Source organism: Triticum urartu, chromosome 4A (assembly GCF_056163025.1).
Source record: "Triticum urartu cultivar PI428250 chromosome 4A, HENAU_Tu73, whole genome shotgun sequence".
Classification (NCBI taxonomy): Eukaryota; Viridiplantae; Streptophyta; class Magnoliopsida; order Poales; family Poaceae; genus Triticum; species Triticum urartu.
The window spans coordinates 70,498,882-70,512,260 of NC_141876.1; the positions used below are offsets into that span (position 1 = coordinate 70,498,882).

The 13,379-nt window shown below is 50.6% G+C and overlaps 1 long non-coding RNA gene across 1 annotated transcript; it reads right to left on the reverse strand.

Annotated features, from left to right (window-relative positions):
* Positions 1 to 11,313: 11,313 nt before the first annotated feature.
* Positions 11,314 to 12,367, reverse strand: LOC125553568 (uncharacterized). Its single transcript, XR_015601993.1, has 2 exons — positions 12,192 to 12,367; positions 11,314 to 12,083 (listed from the first exon to the last, which is right to left on the reverse strand). It is a non-coding gene; the product is annotated as an uncharacterized LOC125553568 (long non-coding RNA).
* Between the last annotated feature and the right edge of the window lie 1,012 nt (positions 12,368 to 13,379).

Sequence of the window (13,379 nt, forward strand, 5' to 3'; positions counted from 1 at the left end):
ACTCCGATCCAGCAAAGTGTCGGGGAAGAGTTCCGTCAGCATGACGGCGTGGTGACGATCTTGATGTACTACAGCAGCAGGGCTTCGCCTAAACTCCGCTACAGTATTATCGAGGACTATGGTGGCTGGGGGCACCGCACACGGCTAAGGAATAGATCACGTGGATCAACTTGTGTTTCTTGATGATCTTTTGTGCTAGCCCTGCCCCTCTATTTATATGTTGAGCCCTGGGGTCGAAACTTGGAGTAAAAGTCTCCACAAAGTCGGTTTCACCCGAAAGGCAAGAGTCCTTCTCGGACTCCAGGGCCAGACGCCAGGGTTCCCGGCGTCTGGACCCAGACGCCAGGGACCCTGGCGTCTGGCCCTTGGACTGCGCAAAACTTCCTTTTGCGCTTTCCAAAAACCTTGTGGGCTTTCCCCTTTGGCCCAAATAAAGTGTTCTCGTACCCAAACATTTCGGGAAACATCCGGAACCCCTTCCGGTGATTTCCGGAACCCTTCCGGTGACCAAACACTATTATCATATATATCAAACTTTATCTCCGGACCATTCCGGAGTTCCTCGTCATGTCCGTGATCTCATCTCGGGACTCCGAACAACCTTCGGTATATCAAAATGCATAAACTCATAATATAACTGTCATCGTAACCTTAAGCGTGCGGACCCTACGGGTTCGAGAACAATGTAGACATGACCGAGACATGTCTCCGGTCAATAACCAATAGCGGGACGTGGATGCCCATATTGGCTCCTACATATTCTACGAAGATCTTTATCGGTCAGACCGCATAACAACATACGTTGTTCCCTTTGTCATCTGTATGTTACTTGCCCGAGATTCGATCGTCGGTATCCCATACCTAGTTCAATCTCGTTGCCGGCAAGTCTCTTTACTCATTCTGTAATACATCATCCCGCAACTAACTCATTAGTTGCAATGCTTGCAAGGCTTATGTGATGTGCATTACCGAGAGGGCCCAGAGATACCTCTCCGACAATCGGAGTGACAAAACCTAATCTCGAAATACGCCAACCCAACATGTACCTTTGGAAACACCTGTAGTACTCCTTTATAATCACCCAGTTACGTTGTGACGTTTGGTAGTACCCAAAGTGTTCGTCCGGTAAACGGGTGTTTCATAATCTCATAGTTATAGGAACATGTATAAGTCATGAAGAAAGCAATAGCAACATACTAAACGATCGGGTGCTAAGCTAATGGAATGGGTCATGTAAATCAGATCATTCTCTTAATGATGTGATCCCGTTAATCAAATAACAACTCATTGTTCATGGTTAGGAAACATAACCATCTTTGATTAACGAGCTAGTCAAGTAGAGGCATACTAGTGACACTTTGTTTGTCTATGTATTCACACTTGTATTATGTTTCCGATTAATACAATTCTAGCATGAATAATAAACCTTTATCATGATTATAAGGAAATAAATAATAACTTTATTATTGCCTCTAGGGCATATTTCCTTCAGGGCGGCGCGCTGGCGCTCCTTCGCCTTCTCCAGACACTCCTTCGCCTTCTCCAGACGCTCCTTCTCCATCGCTATGGAGTCCCTGCGCGCCCATTCCAGGGCCACGTCGTCGTCGTCGAGCTCCGTCGTCACCGGCGCGGCCGGCTCCTTCTTCACCGGCGCGAGCCCCGACTCCGTCTTCACCGGCGCGAGCCCCGGCTCCGTCTTTGGCTTGACGAAGCATGGAGGAGGAGTCGACGAGGAGGCGCGCCGGCCGTCCTCGTTGATGACGATGCCGGCGCTGCGAGTGCGCCGGCCGAGCGGCGTCTCCGCCGCGGGCTCGGCCTTGACGCCGAGCAGGGCCGGAGTGCCGGAGGAGTGCGATGAAGATGGGGAGGAGGAAGAAGAGGAGGAGGACCCGAACCTCCTTGGCGCCCATGGCCCGGCGCGTCGGTGCTGCGCTGGGGCGGCCGCCCTCGCTGGGTACGCCAACGACGGGTCGTTGCCGCCCTCGAAGTACGTCAGCACGCCCTCGAGTGTGCGGCCGGGGACGCCCCACCACAGGTGGCGCCCCTCGCTGTTCTGCCGGCCGCCAACCACCGGCGCGCCGTTGATGGACGCCAAGCGCTGCTGCTGGCGGCGCTCGAAATACGCCGCCCAAGCCGCGTGGTTGTCGGCGGCGTACTGGGGGAGGGAGAGTTGAGCGTCGGTGAGGGAGGCGCGCACGACCTCGACTTCCTCGGCGAAGTACGTCGGCTTCGCCACGGCGTCGGGCAACGGGGGAATGGGCACTCCCCCGGCGCTGAGCCTCCACCCCGTCGGCCCGGCGCGCATGTCCGGCGGCGCCGGGATGTTCTCCTGGAACAGGAGCCAGGACTCCTGTTCGCGGAGCGAACGGCGGCCGAAGCCGTTGGCCGCCGCCTCGTCTCCGGGGTAGCGTTCCGCCATGGCGACGGGCTCGGGAGAGGTAGAGAGATAGAGGGAGGGGCTGGGCGGCGGCGCTCGGGAGAGATAGGGAGAGGGAGGAGCTGGGCGGCGGCGAGGGGCGGGGCTGGTGTGGGCACAGGCGAGTGTAGGCCACCGGCTATATAGCCGCGCCGCACCCGTTTGTACGCGTGCGAGGGAGGGGAGGCGTCGGCGCGCCGTCCCGTGACGCGCCGCCCGTGAGGAATCAATGGCAAGGCTGATCGGCGGCAGCCTTAGCATTGATTCCCCGCGGGAACCGAGGCCGGGGGAAGACGAGGCGACGTGTCGCTGACGCGGCGGGCCCGCGGCTGTTTCGCGCCAAAACAGTTTGCCCCGACGCCCCCGGGCGCCCCCAGCGCCCCGGGTTCGGCCTGGATCCGTCGGCGCTGTTTTCGGCCCAGGCCGGCGAAAATCGGGCTCCTGAGGGCGTGATTGGGCTTTTTTTGACGCCGGCGCGAAAAAATCGCCTGGGAAGGCCTTCCTGGGGCGCGGCTGGAGATGCCCTTAAACAACTTACCCAGTCGCCTGGATCAACTGCCTGAAAAGGAAGTGTACCAAATTATGCCTGCCATTGTCAGTGGCATACATACTAGTACTTGTGATGATCCAGATTCCAAACCCAACTAGCTTTACATGTCATCTTCTTATCCCTTTGATCTGTTATGTGTGAAGTAGAGTAAAGTAACATATAATGTTGGAAAAAGCAGAGAAAATTGACACACATATCCAACTAATGAATAATGATGACGTGTTTCATGTGGTGCCACGGTGGGGACTTGGGACAAACACCATTTGGTGCGTAGTCTTTGTACGTAGCACTCACTCGGCATTCAACATGGGTGCACTACTGCAACGCTCTAAATTCGTGTACAAGCAACGGTACACGGTGACTTTAGTTTGTAGGTACGACGACGCTCTAAATGTTGACGAATTATTACTAGATGTGCAGTGGATCAGCTCTAGGTACAGGGGCCAATCCATCCATGCATGTGAGGTAGTATGTTGTCGCAGCAAAAAAGGCTGTGCTTCTCTCATGGGGTCGCCGAACCACCTAGTGTAAAAATCTGATTGATCTATCCAACACATGACATGCTGCTGCACCAGCCGTGATGTCGATCAACATAGAACTGGGAGATCAGATCATATCACATGTCAGCATCCACTATGCGCTTAGTCATCATGCTCTGCCCTACAACCAGAGCACCCGTGCTTTGCTGCATGTACGTGTCCCACACACTGGCCCGTAGAAAGCAAAGCCACCTGCAAGGCATCAGATAAAATCATCTTCCTTCCGAGATATTTTCTTTCTGTCTGTGAAACCGGAAACTAGATATTTGGCTTAATTTCAACGAAACTTATTATAGCAACAAAACAATAAACCCTTTAATATAAAACAACAAGAAGAAGAAATAATTACATAATAATATTTATAATGTATAGTAAGGCAAGCGCAAATGTTATGTGCAATATGATGTCATTCAATATAAAATAATAACTTAGTACTTGCTTGTGAATATGTGACATAGATTTACCGGCAAATCCAAAGTCTCGAGTTACTCATTGAGTGTTATGTGCATCCTAAATGTAGAGACCGGGAGCAATAAAACACTAAAACGATCCATGTAAGGATATCATATCATCGTTATTATGTGTCCTTGATCTGTGGTTTTTGTCTTGATACGTTTGTGGTGGGTCTCTGTGTTTGTAGCATTTAGGAGCGATTTTTTTATTATGGTGTTGGACTGCTTCTAGAAGCAAATTACACTAGGCGATTCACCTTTTGCGCCAGCTCAGATTGAATGGAACACTTTCGTCTGCTTGCAACCTTGAAGGAAACCTCAAACTGAATGGTTGTTTGCTTCACGTATCCAATACACATCCTTATGTCTAACCGGGACTGTTACTATCGTTGTGCTACCCCACTGCTTGAGGATATAAAGCTCGTAAACCCTTTCCTCTAGAAAGACAAGAGAGATAAGCAATATTAGTCGTAGTCGGCAGATATTTGGATGGTTGCTTATTAAACTTAGTATATGTACCAAACGAACAAGACTTTGGCTTCTTTATTATTCATGATGGTCCCTTGTGTTTATCTTATTGTTTGCTGGGCGTAATTAGTTACTATCAGTGGAACCCTTTTGTGGATCAAATGATACTGTTAAACAGCTTATCCAGTCGTCGCCTGGATCAACTTGAAGTGAACCAAATGATGCCCGCAATTGTTAGTGGTGTACTACTATTAGTTGTGATGATCCAGATTCTCGACCCAATTGGCTTTACATGTCATCATCTTATCGCTTCGATGGTTGTGTATGCAGTGGAGTAAAGTAAGATATAATGTAGGAAAAAGCAGAGAAACACTGACACACATATCCAAGTAATGATGAAGTGTTCCATGTGGTGCCACGGTGGGGACTGGGGACAACACCATTTGGTGCGTAGTCCTTGTACGTAGCACTCACTCGGCATTCAACATGGGTGTGCTGCAACGCTCTAAATTCGTGTACAAGCAACGGTACACGGGGACTTTAATTTGTAGGTACGACGACGCTCTAAAGGCTGACTCATTATTATTAGACGAGTCAAGGGGGTAAGCACTAGTGTGGTGGATCAGCTCTAGGCAGAGGGGCCAATCCATGCATGTGAGGGTGGTGTCCTGTCACAGAAAGACCGTGCTCCTCTCATGGGGCCGCCAAAGGACCCACTTGATTGATCTATCCAACATATGACATGCTGCTGCACCACCTGCTATGTCGATCATCATAGAGCTGGGAGATCATATCAGCATCCACTCCGCGCTTAGTCATCATGCCCTGCCCTACAACTAGAGCATCCGTGCTTGCTGCCTGCATGGACGTGCCCCACACACCGGGGACGGGAGAAAGCAAAGCCACCTGCAGGGCATAGATAAAATCATCTTCCTTCCGAAATATTTTCTTCTCGTCTCTGCGAAACCGGAGACTAGATATTTGGCTTATTTTCAATGAAACTTATTGTAACGAAAAACAAACCAATAAACCCTTCAATATAGATAGAACAACAAGAAGAAAAAATAATTACTGTATATAATAATGTTTATAATCTATAGTAAGGCGAGCGCACATGGAACCGCTAGATACTCCCTCCGGTCCTTTTTAGTTCGCATATAAGATTTGATTGAAGTCAAGCCTCGTAAAGTTTGACTAGCTTTGTAAAAAAAAATGTCAACATTTACAATCTGAAATCAATACCACTAGATGTGTCATGACTTGAAGTTTCATATTATATAACTTTAGTATGGCAGATGTTGATATTTTTTCATATAAATACGGTCAAACTTTGTAAAGTTTGACTTCAGAGAATTTTAATATACAGAGTAAAAAGGACCGGATGGAGTATAACTTTAGAATGACAGATGTTGATATTTTTTCATATAAATATGGTTAAATTTTATAAAGTTTGACTTCAAAGAATCTAATATGCGGAGTAAAAAAGACCGGAGGGAATAACAAAGAGCCCAAACTCGAAACACGATCAGCATTCACCGGCGGCGAGCGGATGGACGAGTCCAAATTGTCAAAGCACTAGCACAGGCTGTCAATCATCAGTCCAAGTGAAGTGAAGTGGCCTGCCCGTGGCCGTGGCCGCACCGTCACACTCACAAAAGATCAGGCGGCCTGGAAGCCAACGAGAACTTGTCCACCGCTTTGCCTTTGTCCGTCGACCGCCGGGCCGGCCCGTGCCGGACGCGGGGCCACATGACGTGCAGAGGGGAGGGGGCGCACGTGGGTGGGGCCCGCGCACCATTGCTTGTGCTGAAAGAAAGTGAAGGGAGGAGCCTGCAGCTGCAGTGGACGGGCACTAGATGAGTTCCTGATTGGAGGCTCGAGTTTTTTCATTTCGTGGCCGGCCCTGCTTGCTTGGAGCCGGAGACTTGGAATGAGCAGGTCAACGCGGCGTCGTTCCCTCGCCGCCGTCTGACTGCGATCGGTATTGTATTCAGGTTCCTGTGACGTGTCAGCCGGCCGGACTCAAGTTCCTACTCTCCCGGTCGCGTTGCAGAATGGACGTGCTTGCCACTGCGTCGTGTCAGTACCAGCCATGCACGTATGTCAAATCCAATAGTGTCGCCATGTACTCCACTGAGTATTGTAGTAGTACTGCTAGTACATAGCAGGGAGACTTGTAGGGTTTCATGGTGATGGTGGCTCGGCGATCGTTAAGGCCAACTCCACCGCACGATCTTAAATGGATGTTTGGGTTGATCGAATTTTATCTTTTTGGGACGGTAATGCATCTGTTCATGTCCGCCTTTATCCGTTGGGTCGTGGGTGTGTCTAACGCGCGGCCGCATCTCAAATCATGTCCGGGATGAACGTGATAAAAAACAAAAAAAAACTTAAATAGAATGCCTAAAAAAGTAAATAAACGCAGTTACAAAAACTTAAAACATATTTAGGGGTCACGGCCATAAAACGGCCCAGTTTCACGCCGCACTTAAACGGCTCAGTTCCGTAATTAACATAAAAACAAAATAATAAAAAGCCGCCCGCGCGCTCCTGCCGCGCCTGTCCATGCCGTGGTCGTCGCCGTCTTCAGTGGCCGCCGGTGTCGTCGTCGTCGCTGACGAGGTCGACGTAGTCCGGCGACGTCTACAGGTGGGCCGGCGGTCCGCGGTGCACGGCGGCGGCGTGGTGGAAGTTGGCAAGTGCCTGCACCACCACCTCCCGCGACGAGGCTTCCCGCTCCGGTGACTGCTGTAACACCCTCGATGCGACTATATCTCCCACGTGTCGAGGCACGACTTAGAGACATAATCGCATTGAAGGCATATGTCGCAAGTTAGGCAATCTTCACAACATCCCATGTAATATAAATCATAAAGGGGAGATAACATAGTTGGCTTACACTCGCCACGTCAATCAAGTACATAAATAACATTACATCATCCAAACACTCATGGCCCGACTACGGCGCCAAAATAAAAGATAACCCAACATGCGACACGGTCCCGATCACCCCCAATTGGGCACCACTACTGATCATCAGGAAAAGAAACATAGTAACGTTGAGAGTCTTCGTCGAACTCCCACTTGAGCTAAAACGCGTCTCCTGGAGCGGAATCATCAGGCCCTACATCTGGTGTAATAGTAATCTGTGAGCCACAGGGACTCAGCAATCTCGTACTCTCGCGATCAAGACTATTTAAGCTTATAGGTAAGGCAAGGTAAATATGTGGAGCTGCAGCAAGCTACTAGCAAATATGGTGGCTATTCTGTTCGCAAGAGAGAGCGAGAAGAGGAGGCAAAGCGCGAGCGAGAAACTGGAGGACAACCTGCGCAAACATTACTCCAACACCGTGTCCACTTCCCGGGCTCCGCCGAGAAGAGGCCATCACGGTAACACACTCAGTTGATTCATTTTAATTAAGTTAAGATTCAAGTTATCTACAACCGGACATTAACAAATTCCCATCTGCCCATAACCGCGGGCACGGCTTTCGAAAGTTCAAATCCCTGCAGGGGAGTCCCAACTTAGCCCATGACAAGCTCTCATGGTCAACGAAGGAATAGATCTCCTCCCAAGACGTTCTGATCAGACTCGGTATCTCGGTTCTTCAAGACACTTCGACAGGTTAAAACAAGACCAGCAACACTGCCCGAATGTGCCGACAAATCCCGATAGGAGCTGCACATATCTCTTTCTCAGGGCACACTCAGATTGTCTTAGGTACGGGTAGGCCAGCCCAGAGTTGCCCCTGGTGGCCACCGGCAGCTGACAGGTGGACCAACACTCAGAGGAGCACTGGCCCGGGGGGTTTAAAATAAGATGACCCTCGGGCTCCGGAAACCCAAGGGAAAAAGAGGCTAGGTGGCAAATGGTAAAACCAAGGTTGGGCATTGCTGGAAAAGCTTTAATCAAGGCGAACTATCAAGGGGTTCCCATTATAACCCAACCGCGTAAGGAACGCAAAAATCCAGGAACATAACACCGATATGACGGAAACTAAGGCGGCAAGAGTGGAACAAAACACTAGGCGAGAGGCCGAGCCTTCCACCCTTTACCAAGTATATAGATGCAATAAGATAACATGGCAAAATAATGATATCCCAACAAGTAAAATAATGTTCCAACAAGGAACGGCCTCCAATCTTCACCTGCAACTAGCAACGCTATAAGAGGGGCTGAGCAAAGCGGTCACATAGCCAATCAACGGTTTGCTAGGAACATGGTGGGTTAGAGGTTTGACATGGCAATTTGGTAGGCTTGAAAGCAAGTGGTAGGCATCGTAGCATTGGCATAGCAAAAGAGCGAGCAAACTAGCATAGCAAAGATAGTAGTGATTTCGAGGGTATGATCATCTTGCCTGCACAGTTGTCAGAGTTGACTGGATCCTCGAAAGCAAACTCAACGGGCTCCTCGTTAGCGAACTCATCTCCCGACTCTACCCAAACAAGACAAACAAGCAACAAGGACACAATCAACCACGTGCAAGGATCAAACAATATGATGCAAGGATGGTATGCTATGCGGGATGCAATATGCAAGATTTGACAAGGGATGCATGAACCTGGCCACAATTTGGGAATCCAAGTGTGCCGCTGAAAAGATGAGATGAAATTGCTTGAAAACGATATAAAGAACTCCGGAATCGGAGTTACGGTTTGAAAATGGCAAGCGATTCAAATATGACACTGGTCTGCGATTTACAGCAAGTAACCATCTAAATGCAATGAGATGAACATGCTACAGCACCCAAACATGGCATAAAAATACATGGCAGAGATGCATTCGTGATGCTTAACAAAAGTCTAGCACTGAGCTACGGCCAATTCATCCATTAACAGGTTCAAACAAGCATGGCAAAAATACATATAACAAACAGATTTCAGACTTAGTGGAATTAACACTTGTCTGGAATTTTAGATCAGGTAGCACTCTTCGGAGCATCAAAACTACATGCTACAAGACCTGAACATGGCAAAGTAAAGCATGGCATTGAGCTACTCAAAGAGCTTAACAAAAGTCCCTTAGTGACCTTGAGCTAAAAGGGATCAGAAAATACAATTGCAAGCATGTGAACATAGCAAAATCATAATCAATTCTCAGACTTAGTGAAAACTGACACATGCTGAAACATATCTCAAGTAGTCATGTTTACGAGCTCGATGCACTCAATACGAAGCAAGTCATGATAAGCTAAGCACACACCCATCAAGAATATACAAAATTCAAGCTAGACATGGCAAGAACAATAGCATAGCATGCACGGATCAACTACAACATCATCGGCAAAATTGCAAACAAGTTGACAATCTGCCCAGATTCACAAAGTAGCAAAAGTAGAGCTCGATTGACTCAAGCTAGGGTGCTCCATAATTGCAAACAAAGATATGGATGGATAGAGCACTACAAGATTAACAAAACATCCTTACTGATCATCCTCAAAAGAGGCACGGATCACTAGGAAACAACATGAACATATGGCCATATGAGATAAACAGCTCAAAGACTTGGTGGAAATGCTAAGTCCCTGAAAACAGAATTACCAAGTGCACCACTTTGCAAGCTCGTGCTAGTCACCACACACATCACAAAAATACATGGGTTGCACCTCTGGAAAGATGGCAAAACCCTTAACAAAACACATGTAGAGCTCATGGGCATATCATGCACACATTAATCATGGCAAAAATGACAAATAACTAAAAGGAGCAGCAGATCTGACAAATATCTCAAGTAGCCCTCTTCTAATAGCATTTCGGGCATCAAGATGAACTCAAATGAAAATGATGCAATGGAACAAAATGATGTACTCTCTGAGATGAACATTTTGATATGCTATATGCCCAAATCGAAGCTACGGGTGCAAAGATACGATGCTATGAACATGAGCACTTGGACTGCAAACTTAGGGAAAAATCGAGGTCAACCCTAGGGTTAGCTCAGATCTGGATCTGGCGCACGCCGACCGAGGACCGCCGGAATCATTGGGGTGGTAGGCCGGCGGCTCACCGGAGAGGAGAGGAGGCCGGACGGCGGGGGCGGCGGACCCGGCCGCGGTGGCGGCGAGGCGATGATGGCGTCGCGGTGGTCGGCGAAGGCGGCGGCGCCGGGCGCGCGGGGCGAGGCGACGATGGCGGCGTGGACCCCGAGGCGACGAGGTGGCGGCGGCGGCGAGGCGGACCGCGGCGGCGGTGGCGTCGGAGTGGAGGGTGGCGGCGGCGGGCGAAGGCGCGGGGCGGCGCCCGGATCTGGGCCGCGGGGGCCGGATCTAGGCCCTCCGGGCCGCGGCGGTGCGCGGGTTGGCGGCGGTGACGTGGCAGGCGATGAGTGGGCGGCGGCGATGTGTCCGGCCAGGGCGGATGTGTCTGACCGGCGCGGAGACGATTTTTTAGGGTTTCAGACGAGGGGGGTCCGGATTTTCGGGGAGAGGCCTTTATATAGGCATAGAGGGAGTTAGGAGAGTCCAAATGAGGTGCGGTTTTCGGCCACGCGATCGTGATCGAACGCTCTAGATGATGGAGAAGGTTTTGGTGGGTTTTGGGCCAAATTGGAAGGGTGTTGGGCTACAACACACACGAGGCCTTTTCGGTCCCTCGGTTAACCGTTGGAGTACTAAACGAAGTCCAAATGGTACGAAACTTGACAGGCGGTCTACCGGTAAACAAGGCCGCTTGGCAAGTCTCGGTCCAATCCGGAAATGTTTAATCCCCACACATGAAAGAAAGGTAGAAAAGACCACCGAAGGAGAACGAAGCGCCGGAATGCAAAACGGATAACGGGAAAAATGCTCGAATGCATGAGACGAACACGTATGCAAATGCAATGCACATGATGACATGATATGAGATGCATGACAACGACAACAACACACAGAGACAAAGACCCGAACCTGGGAAAATAAAATAACTTAACGCCGAAAATGGCCAGAGTTGGAGTACAAATTGAGAAAGTTACATCCGGAGTGTTACAACTGCGGCGACGTGGGGCACCAGTTAACGCCCCCCACGGCGGCCGCCGCCATCTGCTCCGCCGTGCATGACCAGCTCCACCCCTGGCCCACCAGGCCCGGGTGGAAGGCAGCCACCGACGGCTCCTCCCTCACCTCCTCCTTCGGCACCATCTCCAGCTCGAGAATGGCGACGTCGCCGGCCGCGGAGAGGGCAGTCATCTCCTCGAGGCCCTCCCATTGGCGCTCGTCGTCCGTGCGCATTGAGTCCTCCATGACACGCGCCATGAGACGGGCCTCCTCCTCCGCTGTCATGCGAGGAGGTGGGGTGGCGATGGAGATGGTAACGGCGACGGCGTGGGCGTGAGGCCGCGCATCCGTGTATGTATAGCGTGGGAGTGGGAGGAGAATCCAACTGCCTTTTCTCAACCAAGAAGAAACAAGAGGCACGAGGCACACGCATGTGATGTGCCGCTGCTGGTGCATCTGCATGCACACAAAGCATGTTGGTGCTGCGTCGACAAGGCACGCAGCGGTGCCTCTCCGGCAACCAACGTTTTGGTTCCACCGACTCATTCGACGTCGCTTCCGTTCTGTGCGGACGAACCAATTCTGTGGGAGCCGCGGGTTGATCACCAGCCCAGCGAATCACACTCTTTCGCGGCCATGCGCATCATGCAACCCGGCCTCAGATCAGATCGTAAGATGCTTTCCCTGTGCTATAGTATGGTAGGGTTTAATAAGAGATGATGATAGAGCAATAATAAAGCGAAAGAATCCTTTGACGGTTTGCAGCCCAACGCTGCACCGCGCCCACCGTACGTTAGGCGAAGTTTGCTCCGCTGGATGTCTCTCCGTCCACCAACGAGGCATACCGCTTATTTTCTTTTATATGCCAAAGGAAATGCCCTAATCAATAAGATTTAGGAGTGATAATAACACGGCTAATATAATGAGATGAGGCACCAACACAGATAAGATACTCTATTCCAGCTCGCAAGCCCTAGTATTATCGACACTCCTGACGTTAACCTTCCTTCTAGAAGGCCGTTGCCCTCTCAGCAGCTCGCAAAGCAGGAGCTTGCTTGTGGATAACATTTCCAGTGGCACAACGGTAATTTATCACGAACTGACCGATAGACATAGATCCATGAACCTGGACAAAATGACGGTGATGGTTTAATTAACCGGCCGGTGGCTTTCGTAAGTGTATATGCTAACCGTCCCTCTTAACGATAGATCCGCAAGCACGTATTCTAATGAGATTACTATTGTCTTCGATTTGATTGACAAGTAGCCTCTCGTGATCCGGTTAGGCGAGCGCAATTATCCAGCGTGGACCGAGTTACAGTGACCGCGCGGATCTATGGATGTCCACAGGCTCGATCGATCGCTACGTGGCCGGAGAGAGCGCCTCAGCCTCACACGTGTGGCCGTGTGGGTGCAGCCGATAGCGCCACTGTTACGCGTTTTTTCTCTCCGATTATTAGTGTCCATGGCCAACGATGCAGCGCAAAACGCTAGTGCGCTGGTGCTTCTGGGATCTTTGGCTCTGGCACATCACTCAGTCGACAGCATGGAATGTCCAGCCCTCAACGGCAGCGTACTGCTAGTCTGCTATCAACCTCGCTTGGAGGATAGGGCTTCTAGAAGCGCGCCTGCCTCTCAGATCATGCCCTTGGTGCGGCGAGGCGTCAAGTGAGCATGCAGCAGCACCACGCCTTTCAGATCCCTAGACTAGTAGTACTGCTACTAGTACAACTTGAGCTGGACCGGCCCCACTTCGCCCACCAACCTGGGCCCACATGACAAAGGAGTGTGTCCTGTGCGTTCGAACCGATGGATGGCGGTGGATAATTAACGGTGCCATTCACCGGCGGGCTTTGCCCCGTCCAGCTCGACAGCGAAGCACGCGATGGAGACCGGTCTCCCGCCACCTCACATGAGCACTCGAGCAGATGAGCTGCACGCCTCCTCTCCGATTCGGCCCCTTCCCCCGTTCTTATCCTC